The sequence below is a fragment of the Protopterus annectens genome, chromosome 12.part0 (assembly GCF_019279795.1).
Source record: "Protopterus annectens isolate FY-2018-M chromosome 12.part0, PAN1.0, whole genome shotgun sequence".
Classification (NCBI taxonomy): domain Eukaryota; kingdom Metazoa; phylum Chordata; order Ceratodontiformes; family Protopteridae; genus Protopterus; species Protopterus annectens.
In genome coordinates, this window is record NC_056746.1 from 1,545,947,704 (window position 1) to 1,545,972,521 (window position 24,818).

Sequence of the window (24,818 nt, forward strand, 5' to 3'; positions counted from 1 at the left end):
ATATATATATATATATATATATATATATATATATATTACTAAAAATATATACATATATATTAATGTATATGAGCATATATACATGCAAATGCCTACATCGACACATATATGTGTCTATACCTATATGTCTACATATACACAGCAAGTTACATATGTGTACGCAGATATATATCTATGTAGGTTTATACGGACATAGTTATGTATATGTAAACAGATATATATATATATATATATATATATATATATATATATGTATATATGGCCATACATCTGTAGATAGCAATGGCAGAATAAGAAAAACACTTTTAATGGGGTTGAGAGGCCCCACACACTATATGTTTTGTATGAATATGCATCCCCCCCCCCACAGCCAAACATGTCCACCTTGCAATACACTACCAAGTGTTGCAGATCCCATAACCAGGACCTGACATGACATGGGCACAATATATTAACAGTACTACATCCCACCTGTATGATGTCAGGCTGGTATTGGTAACATAGCATGCAGTACAGTCTGCCTCTCATACGAAATGTAAAATGTGGAAGTCATTAACATCCCCAGGATACAGATACGCAGACACAGATATGTAGATACAAATATATATATATATATATATATATATATATATATATATATTTATATATATAATATAATATATATATATATAATATATATATATATATATATATATATATATATATATATATATATATATATATATATACGTATATATAGATATACATGTGACTACACATACACATGCATGATATATGTACAGTAAGATACATATGTAGAAGGTGCACACAATATGGAACAGCCACTATGTCTACAGTTAACACCTGAAGAATTAGACACTGTATGGGCCCCCATACAAATGACAATCGTTGCTTGCAACATATACCCACAGAGAGGTCATATGAAAAACACCACACACAGGTTTGCAGAAATGGAAAACCTTTAATTGTGTACTATTACAGTTCTATATGCCATGTCATATAGCTGTTCAGACACTGACATCCATATAAACAGAGGAATGCAAGAGTGAAACAGTTATACTAATACAGTAGTCTGGAAAGATTCACAACTGTTGCTGTCCAGGCCAAGCCCATCAAATTGTATAATAGTAAGGACAGACTGGGCCACAGGATACCAAGCAATCAACAGTATGTAATGCAGGTGTATAGCTCAGCAGCATCTATCTACACTCTGTACAAAATCAGTAGGTGGTAAAGACATCATGTGACCAAATGGATTGTAACTGTTACATAGCAAGACATAACTGACACCATCACAAGCGCACTGACAAACAGAACAGTCTGTATGGCAGGAAGCAGTAGGTTTGCATTAACCCAATTTATGTAAGTAATGTAAATATAGGTGAAGTATACGGTACTGTACATCCAGATACCTTAAGGCAGCTCACCCCTGATATCCCCACATTTTGTAACAGCCTAGGTCATGTATGGTGCTTCCCCCACCCCTAGACTCAATAAAACAGGGCCATATACCACTGTTAAATACACTGGCCTCTGGAGTGCATAAGAGCACATATGTATTGTGTAAGTGACACCCACACATATATGGCCTTAGCCACACCATATATGTGGGGGATGCAACAGCAGTGGACTGATGGCAGCAATGGTAGTGTGATATACTCACAGCCCACTACAGAACAACCCCCGACAGCATGTCATATGTGCAAAACTTGGTATGTAGGTGGAGGACAGAGGTTGGAACACAGGCACATATGCGGAAAACTGTTTCCCTACACTAAGCAAGTTGCTGGTGCCACAGGATAATCTTCAACATACCCTTAGTCATGGAATTGAGGTTAGAAACAGAAATGGATGCAGCCATGTACTGATAGCACTCAACACACACACTGCCAGTGAATTAGCTGACACGGGACCTGTGTGGTGGACAGACAAAACATGATAGGCATACCTCTGGCCAGCAAGAGAATAGGGCCACAGTTGAGAGCTATGCAGACATATTGCATTCCAAAGTAAACAAATATGTACACACATACCCTGTAACACCAGTAATATACAAAGCATAACACAACTCTACTCACACTCTGTCTGTATTTCCTTAGCCTCCTCCAAATATGTGGCTGCCCTGAGTATGCTGGTTCTCCTATAATAGGTATTGCTACCTGCTGTCTGTAACACTGATGGCCACACACAGGAAGGATGTCCATCATGCAGGAAATTTAAAGAGACCACGCCCTCATGATGTAGGGATTTATAGTAGGTGGTGTCCATGACAGTGGTAATTGGAAATACTACATATGTGTGATTATATATATATATATATATATATATATATATATGGCTATCTGGATAATTATATGTACATATATTTCCACCATATGTCCTGGACATGGAGTGTAGCCCTACCCCAGCCTCTATAGTCCCACAGTCGTAGTACAAGAGGATGTCAGGTATGTATAGCAGGTATATTAGTAGACTATTGCTAGTGTCATTGTGATTGTCTTCACAGACATGGTGTGTGTTGGAGGTCACATCTGCTTATAACATAGGTGCCACTGGCTACTGACAGACATCCTAAGGACATCATAGTAAAGTACCGCTGCTAGCATGTAATGCCCCTGTGGACTGCAGCAGAGATATTGGCCAATATATGTGGACATTCTGACACACTCTCTACATTCCAGAGGTATACACATAACCCCTTAGTGCTAAACATGTGCACCATGCCTGTCAATATGGATGTAGACAGCCATGTAGATGGGTATAACACAGAACAACTGGAATACATTTGCCACCATAGGTTATGCATTCACACACCCCTGTCTGACCTGACACATTATAACCACTGGTACAGGGGTGCATTGGCCACATACTACCCACTAGATATTGACATACATCTGTACAGCATACCACTGCTCTGTCTGACATACATGACTGTTAAGGGAGGCCAGGTAGCAGTACATCTGGCAAGCATCTGCACATGACATCTCACTGGATAAGTACACTAAGCTGCTATGCATGTATCAACGCACTGTGCAGGCTACAGGCAGACTGGCTCAACACTGGCCTACATCTCCTATGGGGGAATGCACATGTACCTGCATATATAGCAGGCTCTACAGGCATATCACAGCACAGGATAAGATACACCTGTGTGAAAGTGCATAACCACAACCACTGTGAACACAGCCACAGCCATATATGTTAAGCTAGCATAATATTACAGTATATGGACTATCTGTTCAACACCATCCTAATATGTGCCACTCACAGACTGACCCTACAAATACTGGGCTGCTACACAGTTTGGTCTGATGGCTGTCTGTGGTATGGAACATGTGTGTATGGCCCTACAAACGTACACCAATATGGTACCATGCAGTGGAGGAAGATGGAACATTAGATAGGATGTGAACTAGAACAATGACATCTACCACAGTCTGTACACAGGCTAGGGTACATATTAACAATACACACACTGTCAACATTCACCATAAGTACACATACCTCAGTACTGTACAAACATCCACAGAATGTCCAGTTTATGTCATGAAATATAATCCCTACTGTACATAACATGTGTAGCGGTCTGATATCTCACTGGCTTGTTATCAGATATGAAGACACTAATTATGGTGTACAGCACATATGCACCACTTCATGCACTACATATTTACAAAGATTTACATAGTTGTGGCTGGAAGCGCATACACAGGGCAAATATTGACATGTCGCTGTGATAACCTCATACATTTACAGTTGTAATGGGGTTTTTGCAACATATGTCCTATGAGGGATATGAAGTCAGTAACTGTCATGGCTTTCACCATTTGCAGACTGAAATCCTCAAACTACCTTCTGCAGTCCACAGATAGATGCTCCATGGGTAACATATGAAACCAAAGGCACAACACACTGCCCATTCTGCAGATAACCCTGCAGGTGGGGATTCCTCATAAACATGGAACTGACATGGCAGGTATTGAGACATGTAGGACAGCCATATCCACACACACACTGTTAAACCAACATTACTCAAAATGCAGTATAGCAGCACTTACAGTCTGTAGTCAGGTCAGGTGCATCCCCCTCCTTTGTGCTGCCCTGTTTCCACAGTGTATGTTGATAGAGGTAAATCCCCAATTTATCTGAGGTGCTGTTTGCCAAACAGCAGATCTAGTTCCTGCTCACAGTGAATGAAGAAGGCCAACACCAACATGATGTTCCTAGAGATTGGAGTGTGTTTCCATGCAATTGGCTATGGGAATGTTACCACAGCTGTTCCACATGCAACCAGCTAGGAGAGGGCTGCAATTCATGCAGAGGACATCAGCTGATCATGAGCATCACTTAAAATATACATGCTGCTGCCTAAGCAAAGCAGGTGTAGGGCTCCATATCCACCAGAATGAGAGTGGGTGAGGCAGACAGAGGCAAAGACAAGTCAGGAAGGGGTGGGAGAGTAAAACCTAGGCATGTTTATGTCATACACCTACCAACACAGGGTGTCAAACCCATGACAACTATGTAGTGCTATCACAGTTCTATACATGTATTATATGCACCACATGGGTTACCTGTTCTGGAGCCCTTCGAAAATATATGTGATGGTGAGGGAAATCTGCAACACGAATACGGTTACTATACAGAAGGCGACGTACACGTGCCTGTCCACATGAACAGGTGCCAGTATCAACACAGCCACACTCTCACAGGGATGCACACACATTGACACACTTGGCAGGGCCAGGATTACAGCTCATCAGTAGTGGGATTGCCACAACACATCACTGTGCAGGTATCACATGCACCATATGGGTCATATGGGGGTTGTATGGGCAAAGGGTATGGGGAGGTGTCTGACATCAGACAGCATGTTACAGTATGCCCATGGGGGTTGTAGGGAGTGTGGATGTAAACATATGCACCATACAACATACCAAAATACACACAAACACACAGGGTGCCAGTACGGACATACATGGGTCCATGTCTGCACGGGTGTGTGGTGATCGACTGTGCCAGACAGCTGTACAAGGCTAGGCGATGGGTATACCATGGCATCATGCCACATGACAATAGTCTGCATTGTGGCTCAGGCCTGTAGTGTCTGCATTTGCTCAAACAGGTGGGTCTTGTATCCCCCATTCAGTCACATGAGTGACTATTGTGTGTGGCCAATGCTGTGCATCACTTGCCATGTTTTTGTTCCTTAGTCCATGACATGGACGGTGTCTGGGATGTGTACACCTCCCACATGCATGTACAGTGACATGTGGAACTATATCTGGGGTGTCTGGCCCATGTTGTGAACATAGATTATCATCAGATGTGTCAGTCTAGCCCACCTGTGGTGGGAACTGGTAATGGGCAGCAGGTTTACCCTGCACCTACAATGATAGCATGTTAATGGCATTCCCTGGTGTTAGTGGGATCTGTTAATACAGGGCATGTTGTCAGGCATGGTATGTCCTTTGTGGGTCACATGTGATGGCACCACAGGTGTTGCAAGTGTCCATTGAGGAACATGGGGAAGGTGCACTGTCTGCATGTACATGCATATTGGTCAGATGGACAGTGTGCCATGCCCTCTGTAGCCCACTGCTATCACCCCAAAGTTACTATCAGTGGCCAATATGCACCACATATTGGCTGTTGCCTAGGCATGTGTGTGTGTGTGTGTGTGTGTGTGTGTGTGTGTGTGTGTGTGTGTGTGTGTGTATGAGACATGGGTTGAGAGTGTGCTCTGGGTAATACTCAGGTTGCTAACTGTGATTGCCTGGCCTTGCTGTTACATGTGTGAGTATGGCTTTGCATCCCAGCCTCTAAGCTATTTCACATCTGTAATCCCTGTAAGGTGGAGAGTGATATATAGTAGGGCCACCATATAAGAAATATGCAAAACCCACTCCACATTGGCCACAGGTGTCACACACTCACAATGACCTCCACACAGGATATGAGTTACAAACACACACACACACACCTGTCATGTCTGGGAGTAGACCCCCTACCTAACTAGTTTATTACACTACAGCACTATTCAGTTATAGTATGCACCACAGAGATTACTGGACTACTCCTTCCCCAAAGGTGTATTTCACAATGAATGACATCAGCAGTATTGCCAAAGTAGGCCGTTTGAAATGTACTGAGCGTGACTAGCCTATAATGCATTGCTCCGTACACAGACATTGAAACACACACACAAAACATCCAGAACTGCCATGGGTGTGGGTGGAACAATACCACAGTTCTTAATCACACCACAGCAGTATGCAGTTAAGGCATATGCTACAGAGATTACTCGGCTACAGCTTTCACAAAGGTGTATTTCTAGGTGGGTGACATCAGCAGCCTTGCCAAAGTTGAGTATATGAATTGTAAGGAGTATGAGTACATTAAAAACATTGCTCTTTACACAGGTAGAGTCAGACAGACACACACGTGCCATGTCTGGGATTACAGCACATATGTAACAACTTTATCGCACTACATCAGTACACAGTTACAAGACATGCTATAAAGATTACTGGGCTACAGCCTTCCCAGAGGTGTATTTCTAGGTGGCTGACATCAGCAGCCTTGCCAAAGTTGAGTATATGAATTGTAAGGAGTGTGAGTACCCTAAAAAGCATTGCTTTCTACAGAGAGAGGGTCAGACAGACACACACTTGCCATGTCTAAGATTAGAACACCTACCTAACTACTTTATTACAGTACAGCAGTACGGAGTTACAGGATGCACTACAGAGATAACTGGGCTACAACCTGTCCAGAGGTGTATTTCTAGGTGGGTGACATCAACAGCCTTGCAAAGTTGAGTATATGAACTGTAAGGAGTGTGAGCACACTAAAAATCTTTGCTCTCTTCACAGACAGGGTCAGACAGACACACACACTTGCCATGTCTGGAGTTAGAACACCTACCTACCTACTTTATCACACTACAGCAGTACACAGTTACAGGATGTGCTAGAGAGATTACTTGGCTACACCCTTCACAGAGGTGTATTTCTATGTGGGTGACATCAGCAGCCTTGCCAAAGTTAAGTATATGAATTATAGGGAGTGTTAGTACCCTAAAAGCATTGCTCTCTACACAGTCAGAAACAAACAGACACACACACCCACACACACTTTCCATGTCTCAGATTAGAACACCTACCTAACAACTTTATCACACTACAGCAGTACACAGTTACTGGACAAGCTATGGAGATTATTGAGCTATAACCGTCCCAGAGGTGTATTTCTAGGTGGGTGACATCAGCAGCCTTGCCAAAGTTAAGTATATGAATTGTAGGGAGTGTGAGTACCCTGAAAAGCATTGCTCTCTATACATTCAGAGACAGACAGACAGACAAACACTTGCCATGTCTGAGATTAGAGCCCCTACCTAACTACTTTATCACACTACAGCCATATGCAGTTACAGGACATGCTACGTAGATTACTAAGCTACAACTTTACCAGAGGTGTATTTCTAGGTGGGTGACATCAGCAGCCTTGCCAAAGTTAAGTATATGAATTGTAGGGAGTGTGAGTACCCTAAAAAGCATTGCTCTCTACACAGTCAGACACACACATAAACACACACTCACACACACACACACACACACACACACACACACACACACACACACACACACACACACACACACACACACACACACACACACACACACACACACACACACACTTGCCAAGTCTGGGGTTAGAATTCCTACCTAACTAGTTTATCACACTATAGCAGTATGCAGCTATGGGGTGTGCCATGGAGATTACTGGGCTACAACTCTCCCAAAGGTGTATTTCACATTGGATGACCTTAGCAGGCTTGTCATAGTAGGGCTATGAGGAGGGCAGTGTGTGTGCATGGGCCATAACCCATTCATCTGGGGGTTGACACGCCACATGCGGGCACACACAGGGTCATATTTCACAGGTACTTGTATACAGCTGCAAGATGACTACTTCCTTGTATGGTTATGTTGCACAGCTGGCACGTGCACCACATAATCTGTAACGCTGACAGATACTGGTGGCTAGTATCTAAAGTGAGTGACATCTGCACCTGATGTGTTTGGACCCCTTTGGCTGTGTGCTGAGTGGGACAGGCCTGCATGGCTCCTTGTCACAGTCACCCTCTTCTACACATCTATGTATGTCTACCTTTGGCTTATTATAGTTTGTTGTCCTGACATATATATTTCTATTCCTATCCACTGTGTGTGCAAGGCATGAGTGGTGCATACTGAAACTGCCAGATATGTCTGGTCCACATGTGTTTGCAGCATGGCCTTCATGTGTTTGAGTGAGTGAGCATGCCCAGTATGACCTTTAAGTATGCTGTTGACTGACATTGCCTTCATTTCTCTAAGTGTGTGAGCATGCCCAGTATGGCTGTCTGTATTGAATGTGTGGATCATGTCCAGGTAGTTTGTGCTGCAGTGCTGACCTTTGTGTTGTACACTGACAGGTAGCATGCTGTCTCTGCAGGGTATCCATCGATCATTTGGCTTTGACTGTTACTACATGACTGCATAGCAGGGGGGCACACCTGACTATTTCTACATTTCTACACAGGATTGAAGGATCACACCTGACTGTTATTGCATTACTATGTAGGATCGGGGGAGCACACCTGACTATTACTACATTTCTACACAGGAATGTGGGGACACACCTGACTATTTCTACATTTCTACACAGGATTGGGGGGCACAGCTGACTGTTATTACATTACATTGTAGGATGGAGGGCACACCTGACTATTACTACATTTCTACACAGGATTGGCGGGGGCACACCTGACTGTTATTACATTACTATGTAGGATGGGGGGCACAACTGACTGTTACTAAATTTCTACACAGGATTGAGGGGGCACACCTGACTGTTACTACATTACTATGTAGGATGGGGGGGCACACCTGTCTATTTCTATATTTCTACACAGGGTCGGGGGGCAGACCTGGCTGTTATTACACTACTATGTAGGATGTGGGGGGCACACCTGACACTTGTACACATTTGCTATGAATGCACTGGTATGTCAGGTACTCCATTTCATTCTGTATTGCTAACTATCATGCTGAATAAAGGCATACCAGTGTACTACAGAACATGGCATTGGTTGCCCTACATATTATTGACTGACTTCCTACCCTTCAAAACTAACATCCCACTGCCTGCCCTGCTGTGTTCTGTGTTGTGTAGGCCTGAGGGGGTTAACTATAGCCATCATTCAGGGGCAATGGCACAGGCTCTGTTTCGGTTTGTCTACACCTATTATGCTGGCTGAGACTGTTGTTGGTTATGTGAACCATCCTGACTGGCAGGTATGGTTCATATGGACACACATGTCACTCAGCACATTTTCTGCAGTTGGTTTAGTCACCCTGTGTAGCACTGGCTACTATAGTGACTCTAGTATGTGTTACAAATGTCATAGTGCCACTATGGGTGTCTACTGTCTGCTGCCATAACATTCAGCTACCCAATTCCCTTGCATGCTTACATCCATACCATAGCTACTGATAACGACACATTCAACTCCATTTGGCAATTGGCAGGTCGATTGACTTACCTTGAGGGTGTGCCAGACTTGCGGATGTTGCTGGAGGGCTGCCTATGTCAAATGTACATAGTATACTCCCTATACATGGTTGAGCACAGGTAGTGTCATGCTTGGCATCCCTGTTACTGTATGTGCAAGTCAGAGAGAGGTGTCATTCCCTGGGACCTTACTGTGTCAGTGCATGTGCTATGCGTTGCCTCTTTGCCGCAGCCACGGCATACTGGGCACACCTCCATCTGCCTACTGGGGCAGGGTCAGGTTGTTCCTCCTCTGGGTCACTCTGTGCCTGTGCAGGCCTTGGCATTGGTGGGGGACTGTATGGCCCTGCCCCATGCTGTTCCTGCTGCAGCTGTTTCCTCAGGATCATATTGTGTAGCATAGCACATACCATAACAATTTGGGTACATGTAGCTGGTGAATACTGCAAGGCTCCACCGGATATGTCCAAACACTGGAACCGTGACCTGAGCATCACAAACACACACTTTATTATATGTCTGGCCTGTGTGTGTGCCTCATTATGGCATTGTTGTTCAGGTCTGTGTGCATTTCTGATGGGTGTCATCAGCCACAGCTTCAGTGTGTACCCAGCATCCCCCACTTGGTGGCCATAGGGGATGTCCCCATTGGCAAATCTCTGGTACAGCTGCATCAGATGCCATATGTGGGAATTGTCATAGCTCCCAGGGCAGCCAGCACACACATTCATTATAATTACCTGGGCATCACATATAACCTGGCAGTTGAAAAAGGGGATGCCCCTGCGGTTGATGTAAGCCCTACCCTGCTCACTGGTTGGTGCTTTGATGTATATGTGTGTGCAGTCTATAGTACCCACTATCCCAGGGTATTCTACTATTTGGTGGAAGAGATGCATATTGCTGGTCAACACCTCATACTCTTGATGCTGATGCCTGTGAGATCCCCATGATATCCCCAGTTGTGCTTTGGGATGTACCTGTGGCTAGTATACCTAGGCCTACACATACCTTGGTATCCACTGGGATTGGTTCCCCTCAGTCAGTTTGGTGTGCCTGGTGTGGCCGGCACAGCTCAACAGTTTGCTGTAGGAGGTCTCTGTCCACCCTATAACACTCCACTATCTCCAGCTCATGTAGCCCCAGGTAGGTTAACCTGGATCTATACACTCTTCTCTGTCTCCTCACTGTGGGTTGTTCGGCAGCATTCACATCTTCACCACCCTCAGCCTCTTGCACATGTTGTTCTATGTTGCCTGCTAAAGCCCTTCTAATTTTGTAGATTTGTTTGTTAAAATTTCCCTACTTGTAAATACTGGTGGTGCAGAGTGTGGGAAAAACAGAGGGGAAGGTGTTTGCTTAGTTTATAGTCGTGTTCTGGGCTAGGCTGGTCTGCTTCCTGTGTAATTGGCTGATTCTGATACATTCCACCTGCCAGCTAAGCTAGTTCTCCTTGATTACCTTCCTACTGCTGTTTTCCCTTCCCATTGCCGCCCTGTTTAAGCCTTTGTGCATGCCACACAAACAGAGTGCTCAAATGTGCACAGTGCTGCTATTTCCTAGTTTATCTAGTTTTTTCTTGCTGTAAGACCCGGTGTGCAGTGCGCACACCTGCTTAGGCTTTGTATAGAGTGCTAGGCAGGTTTAGATACACCCTCTAAATTAGCTATGCTAAGCTAGGAGCAAACCTGAGCCAAAGGGCTCCAGTCTGCTTACAGTATGCCTGAAACACACCCCTATGATGTCACCTACCTCCTAGGCTTGCACCCAGCTATTCATACTCTTACACTTTTGGGACCTGACTCACATGCTGGGGAGAGCTGGGATTCATTATCCTTCCCCTCAGTTTGCATAGGAGTGCCTGCTAATGCATAGTTACATGTCTCACAGTGAGCCTCCCCCCTTAGCAACCACTACTCACTGTCCAGGTTGTCTTCTGCCTGCCATTGACTTGCATGGCAGAATACTGATTTTAGTTAAAATGCTTAATTTAGGTTCATTTTGTTATTTTTCCCTTGATCCCATTTGCACACCACTGCCCTACGCTTAAACAGCCAAGATAGGCTAAAAACAATAAAAGTTGTTTTTTTTTTATTGTTTGTATTGTTTGCAGTGCCAATGGCCTTATACTTGACCATTGGCATGCTTACTACATGATATGCAGTCTTTATTTGTCATAGCTCCAATTTGGATTTTGCAGAAATGTACTCGCTTACTAACCGAATACATTTCTGTTGATTGCACTTGTCTTGCACGGATGGTCGCAAGCTTCCTGGATCGCAAAATCACCTCATTTGCATGGCTTTCTCCTACAAATGGAGTGATTTGCATACAAGGGCTTTGTCCAAGCAGGATTAGTTCAGGAACTCTCGTGCAAGCCCCTGCAGGCTGTTCCTGGATCGCACAGCAGACATATTGCCTGCTTGAGCTCCTGCACCAATCTTGCACTCTGTGCAAGCTTTTGAGAATCCGGGGAATTGAGTTTTTGGCTTAATGGATGACAACTCAAAAAAATGCAAGCAACTATTATAAACATGCCCCTAGATTTACTAAACTTCTTTGCAGGACTACTTTAGTCCTGCACGGAAGCGCCCATTTAGAAGGACAGCAGTGCGCCATACATAGTAATAAAGACATGCTGGCCAAGCTCCTAGGCTTACACAGAGCATTTACAAGTGCAGGGGGCGTGTCTGAGAGCAGAGCTCTCATAATAAACACATTCCTGCAATGTCGAACAGCAGACGCTGTTAAGAAATGAGCGAGATTGCTCTCAGGTCTCCCCATAGCTGCACCAACAGACCACCATGTGTACAACAGCAACAGGACATAGTAATTAAAAGATGAAACCCATCTTTACCTTTTAAAACATCAATCAAAGCTAACCATATATGTGCAGCTGTGTCCATCGCTTAGCTACAGTTAATGTAGCAGAAATAGCAAAAGGAGGATAAAAAGCATAATATGTGCAAAGGAAGCAGTACAGCAATATTGTAGTGGCCAGGGTGTCCGCCTCACAAACAGTCAGTCTTGGTTCAAGTCCCACTGCAGTAAATTCCATTTCCATGTCAAATACTGTTATGGTCAATATATTTAGTTGTATAACCTAATAAATAGCATATATGTGTGAAATGGAGTAGGAAGCAGTGTAATGAATGATAACTCCATACGCTTGACAAATCCACCCCCCCCCTCAAGAACCAGTAGACTAATTATGTAGTAAATAGAGCAGTAGTAAGGATAAATAAGCACAACTAAACAGGTGCAAGTTTGTTTGCATGACGGGAAGCAGTGCTTACACAGAGTAAGCAATAGAAAGGCTAGCCATGTGTAAGCAGATGTCACCGGAAGCTAGCAGTGCTTACCGTCACGCACTCTCGCTGGCAACAGCATAAAAGTGCTTTAACCACTCCTTGTCCAATGGGCCTTGTTCTGGCCAGCAGCAAACTAAACAGTCCCTGCAAGGCCCAAACCGATGAGGCTGCACACCATAGACAATGTGATTTAGAACAAAGCCACCAAAGATATACATAACCCTGATGTTTCCAAAAACATAGCATCCAGCAATTCCATTCAACATTACAGGACATGCGCAAACCAGCGCAAACTCATTTACCATTGCTCACAAGTGCCTTAGTTACTCTGTAGCCAACAGCTCTCATCCTGCCCAGCAACAAAATAATCTGCACTCCCAGGTTGCAACCCCTGGATCCTGCACACTATAGTCAAAGCGAGTTACCATTAAGCCATAGCAGATACACATATAGCTGCTATTATCACAAACATATCATGCAGCACAGTCATTCAACAGTATGGGAAATGTATGTAAGCATGTAGATTAATATGAGCAACCATTTGTACATTGCATAAATACAGTATTTCGAGCAGTCTATGTGTAACATATAAACAGTGCCTGTCCAATCATACTGTGAGAACAGTAGTTTGCCATAATGCTTAAGAGAAAAATAAAACACAGCACACATTTAGTGGGGCATGTGGGCGTGCTTCATGCACAGAATGTCAAACCTGGGATGTCTGTTCAGCGGGACCGGGAGATGAGGTTGGCCAGGTGTGTGAGCAAACTGCTGCTTCTCAAACCCCTGGCAGGATGCTACCCATGGGAAAAACAGTGTAGACCAGCTAAGTCTAATCTTGACACAACAAGAGGTCCGTTCATGGCGGGATGAACAAAAAATTGTGAGGCACATCGATGTTTGCACCTTTATCAGAGTATGATCATGGCAAGGCTCATATGTACATGGACTAAACAGATGAAGAGCCTGCTTTGTACGTGGAGCTTGGGGGGCGGGGGAAGGAACCATGGGTATCACATTATGGAAGAAATATGCAAATGAAACAGCACAGCAATAGTATAGTGGGCAAGAGCACAGTCAGTTGTACATGGCAAAGCACATTATAACCAATAGTTTTATTGCAAAACCCACTAAATAACATATATATGAACTGGAGTACTGCAAGAAATGCACACGTGAAGTATCAGTGTCAGAACTAATAAGGCAGTAGAAAGCAGGTTTAAGCACAAATAAGCAATAGTAAGCATATGAAAGCACTTGAAAGTGGGCTTAAGCACATTTGCATGGCAGTAAGCAATGACTACACTGGTTAAGCAATTCTGAAGCTAACACCCTGTAAGCAGATATAATGGCAGGTTAGCAGTCCTTACCTCCACGCAAACCTGCTAACAACTGACTAAACGTGCCTTAACCACTCTGTATCTAATGGCCCTTGTTCTGCCCAGCAATAAAATAAACAGCCTCTGCTGTGCTTGAACACAGAACCCCACACACCATAGGTAAAGTGCTTCACCACTTATCCATGTCAGATATACATAACCCTGATGTATTCAAAACATATCAACCAGCCCAGTCATTCAACAGTGCGGAGAATGTATTCCAACATGTAAATGTATTTGTGTGAGTAAATATAGTAATATCTAAACAGAAACAACATATCAATAGATGTATATATATATATATATATATATATATATATATATATATATATATATATATATATATATATATATATATATATATATATATATATATACATATATATATGGCCACACATCTGTAGATAGCAATGATAGCTTGACAAATACAAATATGTGCACATGCACCGGTAATGGGGTTGAAACGCCCCAAACAAAATACATCATATACGAATAGGCATATCCCCTCACCACAGCTAAACATGCCTGCCCTGCAATACACTAAAGTGTTACAGATCACATAAGCAGGACCTGACATGACATGTGCCCAACATGTAAAAAGTGCTACAACCCACCTGTATGATGTCAGGCCAGTATTGGTAACATATCATGCAGTACAGTGTGGCACCCATAGGAGATATAAAATATGGAAGCTATCAATATCCGCAGCATGCATATACACAGACACATTTATGCAGGTACAGATATACATATCTATGTAGATATATCTATATATACATCTATATCTATATCTATATATATATATATATATATATATATATATATATATTTGACTAGACAGACACACGCAGAGATATGTACAGTAAGATACCTATGTAGAAGGTGCACACAATATGGAACAGCCACCATGCCTACAGTTAAAACCTTAACAACTGGACACTGTATGGGCCACCCATACAAATGACAATCGTTGTCTGCAACATATGCCCACAGAGAGGTCATAGGGTAAAACACCACACACAGGTTTGCAGAAATGGATAACCGTTAGTTGTGTACTATTATGGTTTTATATGCCATGCAATATAGCTGTTCAGATACTGACATTCATATAAACAGATTAATGCAACTGTGCAACCATTATACTGATACAGTATTCTGGAAAGGGTCACAACTGCTGCTGTCCAGGTCAAGCCCTTCATATTGTGCAATAGTAAAGACAGACTGGGCCACAGGATTCCAAACTATCAACAGTAAGTAATGCAGGTGTGTAGTTCATCAGCCTCTATCTACACTCTGTACAAAATCACTAGGTGATAAAGACATCAGTTGACCAAATGGGATGTAACTGTTACATAACAAGGCATAATTGACACCATCACAAGCACACTGACAAACAGAACAGTCTGTATGACAGGAGGCAGTAGGCCTGCAATAACCCGATTTATGTAAATAATGTAAATATAGGTGAAGTGTGTGATACTGTACATACAGATACCTTAAGGCAGCACACCCCTGATACCTCACATTTTGTAACAGCCTAGGTCATTTATGGTGCATCCCCCTAGACTCAATAATACAGGGCCACATACTAGTGTTACATACACTGGCCCCTGGAGTGCATAAGGGCACACATGTATTGTGTAGGTGACGCCCACACATATATGGCCTCAGCCTCACCATATGTGTGGGGGATACAACAGCAGTGGACTGATGGCAGCAATGGCAGTGTGATGTACTCACAGCCCACTACAGAACAACCCCTGACAGCATGTCATATGTGCAAAGCTTGGCATGTAGGTGGAGATCAGAGGCTGGAACACAGGCCCATATGTGGAAAACTGTTGCCATACACTAAGCAAGTTGCTGGTGTCACAGAATAGTCTGCAACATACCCTTAATGAGGGAATTGTGGTTAGAAACATAAATGGATGTAGCCATGTACTGATAGCCCTCAACACACACACTGCCAGTGAAATATCAGACACAACACCTGTGTAGAGGACAGAAATAACATGATAGGCACACCTCTGGCCACCAAGAGGATAGACCCACAGGTGAGAGCTATGCAGACATACAGCATTCCAAGGTAAACTTGTATGTACACACAGAACCTGTAATACCAGTACTATACAAAGCATAACACAACTCTACTCACACTCTGTCTGCAGTTCTGGAACTTCCTACAAATATGTAGCTGGCCTGCATGTGCTGGTTCTCCTGTAAGAGGTATTGCTACCTGCTGTCTGTAACACTGATGCCCACACACAGGAATGATGTCCATCACACAGAAAAGGTAAAGGGAGCACACCTATATGATGTGGGGTGTCATAATAGGTGGCTGCCATGACAGTGGTAATTGGAGGTACTACATAGCAAGCTCCATGCAGTTAGCAAGTGAAGGTCACTGATTGGTGCAGAGGCCATCACCTGATCATGTGCACCACCTACTAAAGCCAGGCTGCAATCTATTCAAAGCAGCTCAATCCATTTACTGGAGAGGGAGAGAGAGAGAGAGAGAGAGAGACAGAGGAAAAGAAAAAGAAAGAAAAGACAAAGCTCGACAAACAATAAGCTGATGTCACAGGCATTTAGCCAGCTGTCATCAACAAGACATCATTCCCACAACAGGTATGTGAGGTATATATACATGTAATAGTATGTAGCACCTGGTCCACATTATGGTATAGATGATGTGGAATGAGCTATATGTGCCATCAGGTGTTGCTGTGATGATGTTCAACTGAACAACTGCTATGGACAATAGTGTCTGTCCCTGTGTGTAATGGGCCATAGCTGTTTACTGTGCAGGTCAGCACTGACAGTCAAGATGTAAGCCATCATAGTGTGATTAGTGTAATGGGAAGTATGTATATGACATGGCCAAAAGCAGAGGGTGGTAGTAATGCCATTATGATGGACATGTGGGAATCACGGCCCACCACTGGTAGAATACCCAGGTGAATCTGTAATGTAGCATGCCAGAATGGCATAGGTGTGTAATAGGGTTGCCTGCCATCGGCTCCTACATATACCCCCCCTAATGTCAGGCCATGTCCATATGTGGTACCTGTCTGTGTTGTAGCAAGACAGAACAGTGCAGCTGTGCAGAAAGGTGTTGTGAGATTGTGGAGCTGATGTCTGAATGTACCCCACATATCAGTATGCATATGTGTACATATGTCACATATATAATATTTAAAGATATATATGTATATCAGCATGTATGTCCAGAAATATACATATACCCATGTGCAGACATATATATGTGAACATATATATATGAAGTCACATATATCTACACACATATAGATAAATACAGATATGCAAATGTCTACATCTGTACAAACACACACACTAACAGATATGTATGGTAAGACATATCCCCTATATCACTACCGCAGTGACGTGTGCTATGTGCGAGGCTGCAGCACACATAGCAATACAGACAGATATCTACAGCTGGCAATGTGTGCACCATGGATGGGTATGTCACATGTTTGTCCCGTCCTAGCACCACAATCCCCCCACCTGTGAAGTCTGCTATGGGAATATGGAGAAGTATGGCAGATACACACATGGAGGTGGTCACAATTGGTAGATATAGAGGACAGTCTACAGGGGTGGTATGTGACACGTGGTTAAATAACACCATGGATGGTGTGTGTGGTCTGTGATGTCGACACACCATGGTCCTCAATATGGGCACAATGGGAAAAAGGCTCCCACCAACTCCCTCTCACAACAGCAGTCCACGTCCTGAAGGTGCCAGGTCTGTTGATTGAGCAGGAGGAGCATGTTGGCCATGTGAATGTGTACTGGTTGCCTCAGATGGATGTAGCACATCCATCATGTGTCTCTGGAGCCTGGTATGGAACAGGCCCTAGACCTGAGCTCAGGGGGACAGGCCATGTTGGTGTGTGTCTGAGAGGGCTGGGACAACATCCCCTGGGTGGTTCCACCTGAAGGTATGGCTGCAACAGTACATGAGGAGGCCCCAGGTTGGCACACATATGTGATGTCATCAGGTATCCTGGTCAGATGGGTGTGGGGAGGTGGATTATCTGGCCAATGGAACATATGCATGTTATTGTGTCACTGTCATAGTACATACATTGGTTGTAACAGTCTACACAATCTCGGTACATGTCCAATAGCATGCATAGAACCCCCCAATAACACAGACTGTCAGATGTGCAGCAATCTCAGAGAGAGCAGCCATACCACTGGCATATATGTAACCATAGTGGCCCTGACAATGGCATGCAATTGAATAGTCAGTACCAGGCCGGCAATGTTAGTGTCCATACAGGGGACATGGCTACAATCACCTAGCAGAAGCTGAGTTATACTACACAATCTGTCCAAACGGTAGTTAAGATGTAGCTATACCTAATGAGTTGTGTGTATAGTTTGTTGAAGCTGATATGGTGGGGGGTGACAGAGATGCAGTTGGAAGCATATACACAGGGCCAATACTGACATGTTGCTATGATAACCTCATACATGTACTGTTGTAACAGGATTTGTTGCAACATGTCCTATGAGGGATATGAAATCAGTACCTGTCAGGGCTTTCACAATCTACAGACTGCAATCCTCACACTATCTTCTGCAGTTCACAGATACGTGCTCAGTGGGTATCACATGACACCAAGGGCACAACACACTGCCCAGTCTGCAGATGACCCTGCTGATGTGGATTCCTCATTAACATAGTACTGACATGGCAGGTATTACAACATGTAGGACAGCCATATCCACACACACAGTCAGTTAAACCAACATTACTACTCCACATGCAGTATAGCAGCACTTACAGTCTGTAGTCAGGTCAGGCACATCCCCCTTCTGTGTGTTGCCCTGTTTTCACAGTGTAAGTTGTTAGAGGTAAATCCCCAATTCATCTGAGAAGCATTTCACCAAATGACAGATCTAGTTCATGCCCGCAGTGGATGTAAAGGGCCAACACCAAAATGATGTTCCTAGATATTGGCATGTTTTGCCATGCAATTCACTATGGGAATGTTACCACAGCTGTTCAAATTGCACTCAGCTAGAGGAAGGCTGCAATTGGTGCAGAGACCATCAGCTGATCATGACCATCCCTTACAAAACACAGGCTGCTGCCTAGCAAAGCAGGTGTACATCCCATATCCACCAGAGAGGGTGTGGGCAGGACAGACAGAGACAATGTATGTCAGGGAAGGTGTGAGTGAGTAAAACTTAAGCATGTGTGTGTCACACACCTACCAGTCTGGGGTTTTAAACACCTGACTGACTATGCATAGCTATCACATCTGTATGCAGTTATTGCATGCGCCACATAGATTACATGTTGGTCAGCTGCCCAGACGCATATGTGCTGGTGAGTGACATCTGCAACACTGTTGTGATACAGTAGGTGTAGCACAAGGGTCTGTCCACATGAACAGATGTCAGCGTCAACACAGCTACACTCTGTAAGGGACTCATACACATTGCCACACTTGGCAGGGTAATGAATACACTTCCTAACCACTTACCTTGCCACAATACAGTAATGTATAGGTATCAATTGGCCCAAAGGGGTTGTCCTGGGGTTCTATGGTCAAAGGGTATGTGACAGTGTCTTACATTAGAGAGCATGCTTCAGAATGCCAGTGGAGGTGGTGCTGGGTGTGAATGTGGTTGGAAGCATCATACACCACACACACAGACACAGGGTGCTAGTACCGGTGTACATGTGTGCAGTGCTTCATGGGTGTGTAGTGGTTGATGGTGCCAGGTGGCTGTAGAAGGCTGGGTGAGGGGTATACCTTGGCATCAGACCACATGAGAATGGTCTGCATTATGGTTAAGGGGTGTAATGTCCGGAATGGACCACACAGGTGGGTATAGTATTCACCATCCAGTCTCCTGGGTTGCTACTGTGCATGTCCAGTGATGTGCAGTGCTTGGCATGTATGTGTTCTATACACCATGACATGGACAGTGTTTGGAATTTGCACATGTCCCACATTCAGGTACAGTTGCATGTGGGAGTGCACCTGGTTTGTCTGGCCCATGTTGTGTACACAGAATGTTATCATCAGATGTGACAGTCCTGCCCTCATGTGGCAGGGCCAGGTAATGGACAGCAGGTTGACCCTGCACCTACATTGATAGTATGCTACAGGTATTCCCTGGCGTCAGTGGCATCTGTCCATACAGGGCATGTGTGTAAGGCATGCTATGTCCTTTATGGATCACATGTGATGGAACCACAGTTGTCGCAGGCATCCAGTGGAATACATAATGAAGGCACACTGTCTGATGGACAGGGTGTCATGGCCTCTGTAGGCCACTGCATTCACACCATAGTTACTATCAGTCATCAATATGCTGTGTACTATACACATCATGGCTGTTGCCTTGCCATGTGTGTGTGTATGAGACATGGGTTGTGAGTGTGCTCTGGGTAATACTGGGGTTGCTAACTGTGATTGCCTGGCCTTGCTGTCACATGTATGGGTATGGATATGCACCCCAGCCTCCCGGCTATTTCACAGCTGTTTTCCTTGTACAGTGGACATTGCAATATGTACTAGGGCCACCATATAAGAAAATTGCAAAACCTGCTGCACATTGGGCCCAGGTGTTACACACGCACCCTCAGCCTCTTACACAAGTAGTTGTATGGTAGCTGTTGCAGCCCCTAACATTTTGTAGTTGTGAGTGTTAAACAATCCCCGCTTGTTTACACCAGCAGTGTAGAGTGTGGTAATAACTGGAGGGGTAGGTGTTTGCATAGTTTATAGTAGTGTTCTGAGCTGGGCTTGTCTGCTGCCTGTGTAATTGACTGGTTCTGATACATTTCATCTGCCAGCTAAGCTAGTACTCATTGATTACCTTCCTACTGCTGTTTTCCCTTCTGATTGCCTTCTGTTTCAGCCCATGTGTGCACCAAGCAGAGTGCTCATATGTGCACACTGCTGCTATTTCCTGGTTTAACCTCTTTTTTCTTACTGAACGACCCGGTGTGTGGCGCGCACACCTGCTTAGGCTTTGTAATGACTGTTAGGCAGGTTTAGACACACCCCCTAGCTTAGCTGTGCTAGGAGAAACCCCGGGCCACAGGGCTCCACTCCTCTTACAGTATGCTTGACACACACCCCATGATGTCACCTACCTCCTAGGCTTGCACCCAGCTATTCATACTCTTGCACTGTTAGGACCTGCCTGACATCCTGGGGAAAACTGGGATTCACTATCCTTCCCTTCACTTGCTTAGGATTGCCTGCTAATGCATAGTTACATGTCTCACACTGAGCCTCTACCCTTAGCAACCACTACTCACTGGCCATGTTGTCTTCTGCCTGCCATTGATTTGCATGGCAGAATATTGATTTTAATTGGAATGCTTAATTTGTGTTTGTTTTGTTATTTTCCCCCGATCCCGTTTGTGCTCCGCTGCCCTGCACTTACAGAGCCGGGATTAGCTAATAGGAATTAAAAGTTGATTTTTTAAATTGTTGTACTGTTTGCAATGCCAATGGCCTCATTCGTGGCCATTGGCATGCTTACTACATGATATGCAGCCTTTATTTGGGGCTGTCATAGCTCTGTTTTGGATTTTGCAAACATGAACTCGGTTACTAACCCAGTACATTTCTGCTGTTTGCACTAGTCCTGTACGGACGGTTGCAAGCTTCCTGGATTGCAGATTCACCTCATTTGCATGGATTTCTCCTGCAAATGGGGTAATTTGCATACAAGGGCTTCGTCCGTATGAGATTAGTGCAGGAGTGCTCGTGCACGCCCCTGCAGGCTGTTGCTGGATCTCACGGCGGACATATTGCCTGCTTGGCCTCCTGCACCGATCCTGCATGCCATGCAAGCTTTTGAGAATCCGGGGGATGGACTTTCTATCTACATTTGATTGTATAGACTTGTTACTGCGATCTTTTATTGAAGTGATGGACATATAGTATATAGATTTCTCAGAAAAAGTATGCCCATTTTAAAAATGTAGCACCTTGTATATATGAAAAAAATCCTTCAGATATTCTATATAACCCTTACAAATAGTAAAAAAATATTATCTAGGTATCTGAATTTATACTTTTATGTTATAATTGAAACTAGATTTGAAAATGTAGTTTTTCTCCCAATGAACTAGTACAAAACTACCAAATATAGGTGTTGATACTGCCATCATTGAGACATCACCGGTTTGTTTAAAATATGTCTACTCAGTTTGAAACAAATGCTTTAAAGTATTAACTCTTGAAAGTTAATATAATTTCTACCATACAGTTGTCAATTTTATTGAAATTATGAACAAGATCAGCAAATCATTCCATACCATAATCATGGGGGTTAACAGTGAAAAAATTGTTAACATCAGCTAAAAGTGAACCAGTAGCTGTCTTCATATTCAACATTTCTAAGTACCTCCAAAAAATCCCATGAGTATCCCAATAGATCCATGGATGCAAATACATCATATGAGGGGGTGCTGAAAAGTTCTAAGCCTGACCTAAGCAGGCTTGTCATAGTAGGGTTATGAGGAAGGCAGTGTGTGTGCAAGGGCCATAACCCATTCATCTGGGGGTTGACACGCCACATGCGGGCACACACAGGGTCATATTTCACAGGTACGTGTATACAGCTGCTAGATGACTACTTCCTTGTATGGTTATGTTGCACTGCTGGCACGTGCACCACATAATCTGTAATGCTGACAGATACTAGTGGCTAGTATCTAGAGTGAGTGACATCTGCACCTCATGTGTTTGGACCCCTTTGGCTGTGTGCTGAGTGGGACAGACCTGCATGGCTCCTTGTCACAATCACCCTCTTCTACACATCTATGTATGTCTATCTTTGGCTTATTATAGTTTGTTGTCCTGACATATATGTTTCTATTCCTATCCACTGTGTGTGCAAGGCATGAGTGGTGCATACTGATGAGTGTCTGCACTAACAACTGCAACTGCCAGATATGTCTGGTCCACATGTGTTTGCAGACATGGCCTTCATGTGTTTGAGTGAGCATGCCCAGTATGACCTTTCAGTGTGCTGTTGACTGACATTGCCTTCATTTCTCTAAGTGTGTGAGCATGCCCAGTATGGCTGTCTGTATTGAATGTGTGGATCATGTCCAGGTAGTTTGTGCTGCAGTGCTGACCTTTGTGTTGTACACCAACAGGTAGCATGCTGTCTCTGCAGGGTATCCATTGATCATTTGGCTTTGACTGTTACTACATGTCTGCATAGCAGGGGGACACACCTGACTATTTCTACATTTCTACACAGGATTGGGTGGGCACACCTGACTATTTCTCCATTTCTACACAGGATTGAAGGATCATACCTGACTGTTATTGCATTGCAATGTAGGATCGGGGGGGGGGGGGCACTTGACTATTACTACATTTCTACACAGGAGTGCAGGGACACACCTGACTATTTCTACATTTCTACACAGGATTGGGGGGGCACACCTGACTGTTATTACATTACTATGTAGGATGTGGGGGGCACACCTGACACTTGTACACATTTGCTATGACTGCACTGGTATGTCAGGTACTCCATTTCATTCTGTATTGCTAACTATCATGCTGAATAAAGGCATAACAGTGTACTACAGAACATGGCATTGGTTGCCCTACATATTATTGATTGACTTCCTACCCTTCAAAACTAACATCCCACTGCCTGCCCTGCTGTGTTCTGTGTTGTGTAGGCCTGGGGGGGGTTAACTATAGCCATCATTCAGGGGCAATGGCACAGGCTCTGTTTGGGTTTGTCTATACCTATCCTGCTGGCTGAGACTGTTGTTGGGTATGTGAACGATCCTGACTGGCAGGCGTGGTTCATATGGACACACATATCACTCAGCACATTTTCTGCAGTGGGTTTAGTCACCCTGTGTAGTACTGACTACTATAGTGACTCTAGTATGTGTTACAAATGTCATAGTGCCACTATGGGTGTCTACTGTCTGCTGCCATAACATTCAGCTACCCAATTCCCTTGCATGCTCACATCCATACCATAGCTACAGGTAACAACACATTCTACTCCATTTGGCAATTGGCAGGTCGATTGATGTACCTTGAGGGTGTGCCAGACTTGCGGATGTTGCTGGAGGGCTACCTATGTCAGATGCACATAGTACACTCCCTATACATGGTTGAGCACAGGTAGTGTCATGTTTGGCATCTCTTTTACTGTATGTGCGAGTCAGAGAATGGTGTCATTCCCTGGGACCCTACTGTGTCAGTGCATGTGCTATGTGTTGCCTCTTTGCCGCAGCCACGGCACAGTGGGCATGCCTCTATCTGCCTACTGGGGCAGGGTCAGGTTGTTCTTCCTCTGGGTCACTCTGTGCCTGTGCAGGCCTTGGCATTGGTGGGAGACTGTATGGCCCTGCTCCATGCTGTTCCTGCTGCAGCTGTTTCTGCAGGATCATATTGTGTAGCATAGCACATACCATAACAATTTGGGTACATGTAGCTGGTGAATACTGGAAGGCTCTACAGGATATGTCCAAACACCGGAACCATGACCTAAGCATCACAAACACACACTCTATTATATGTCT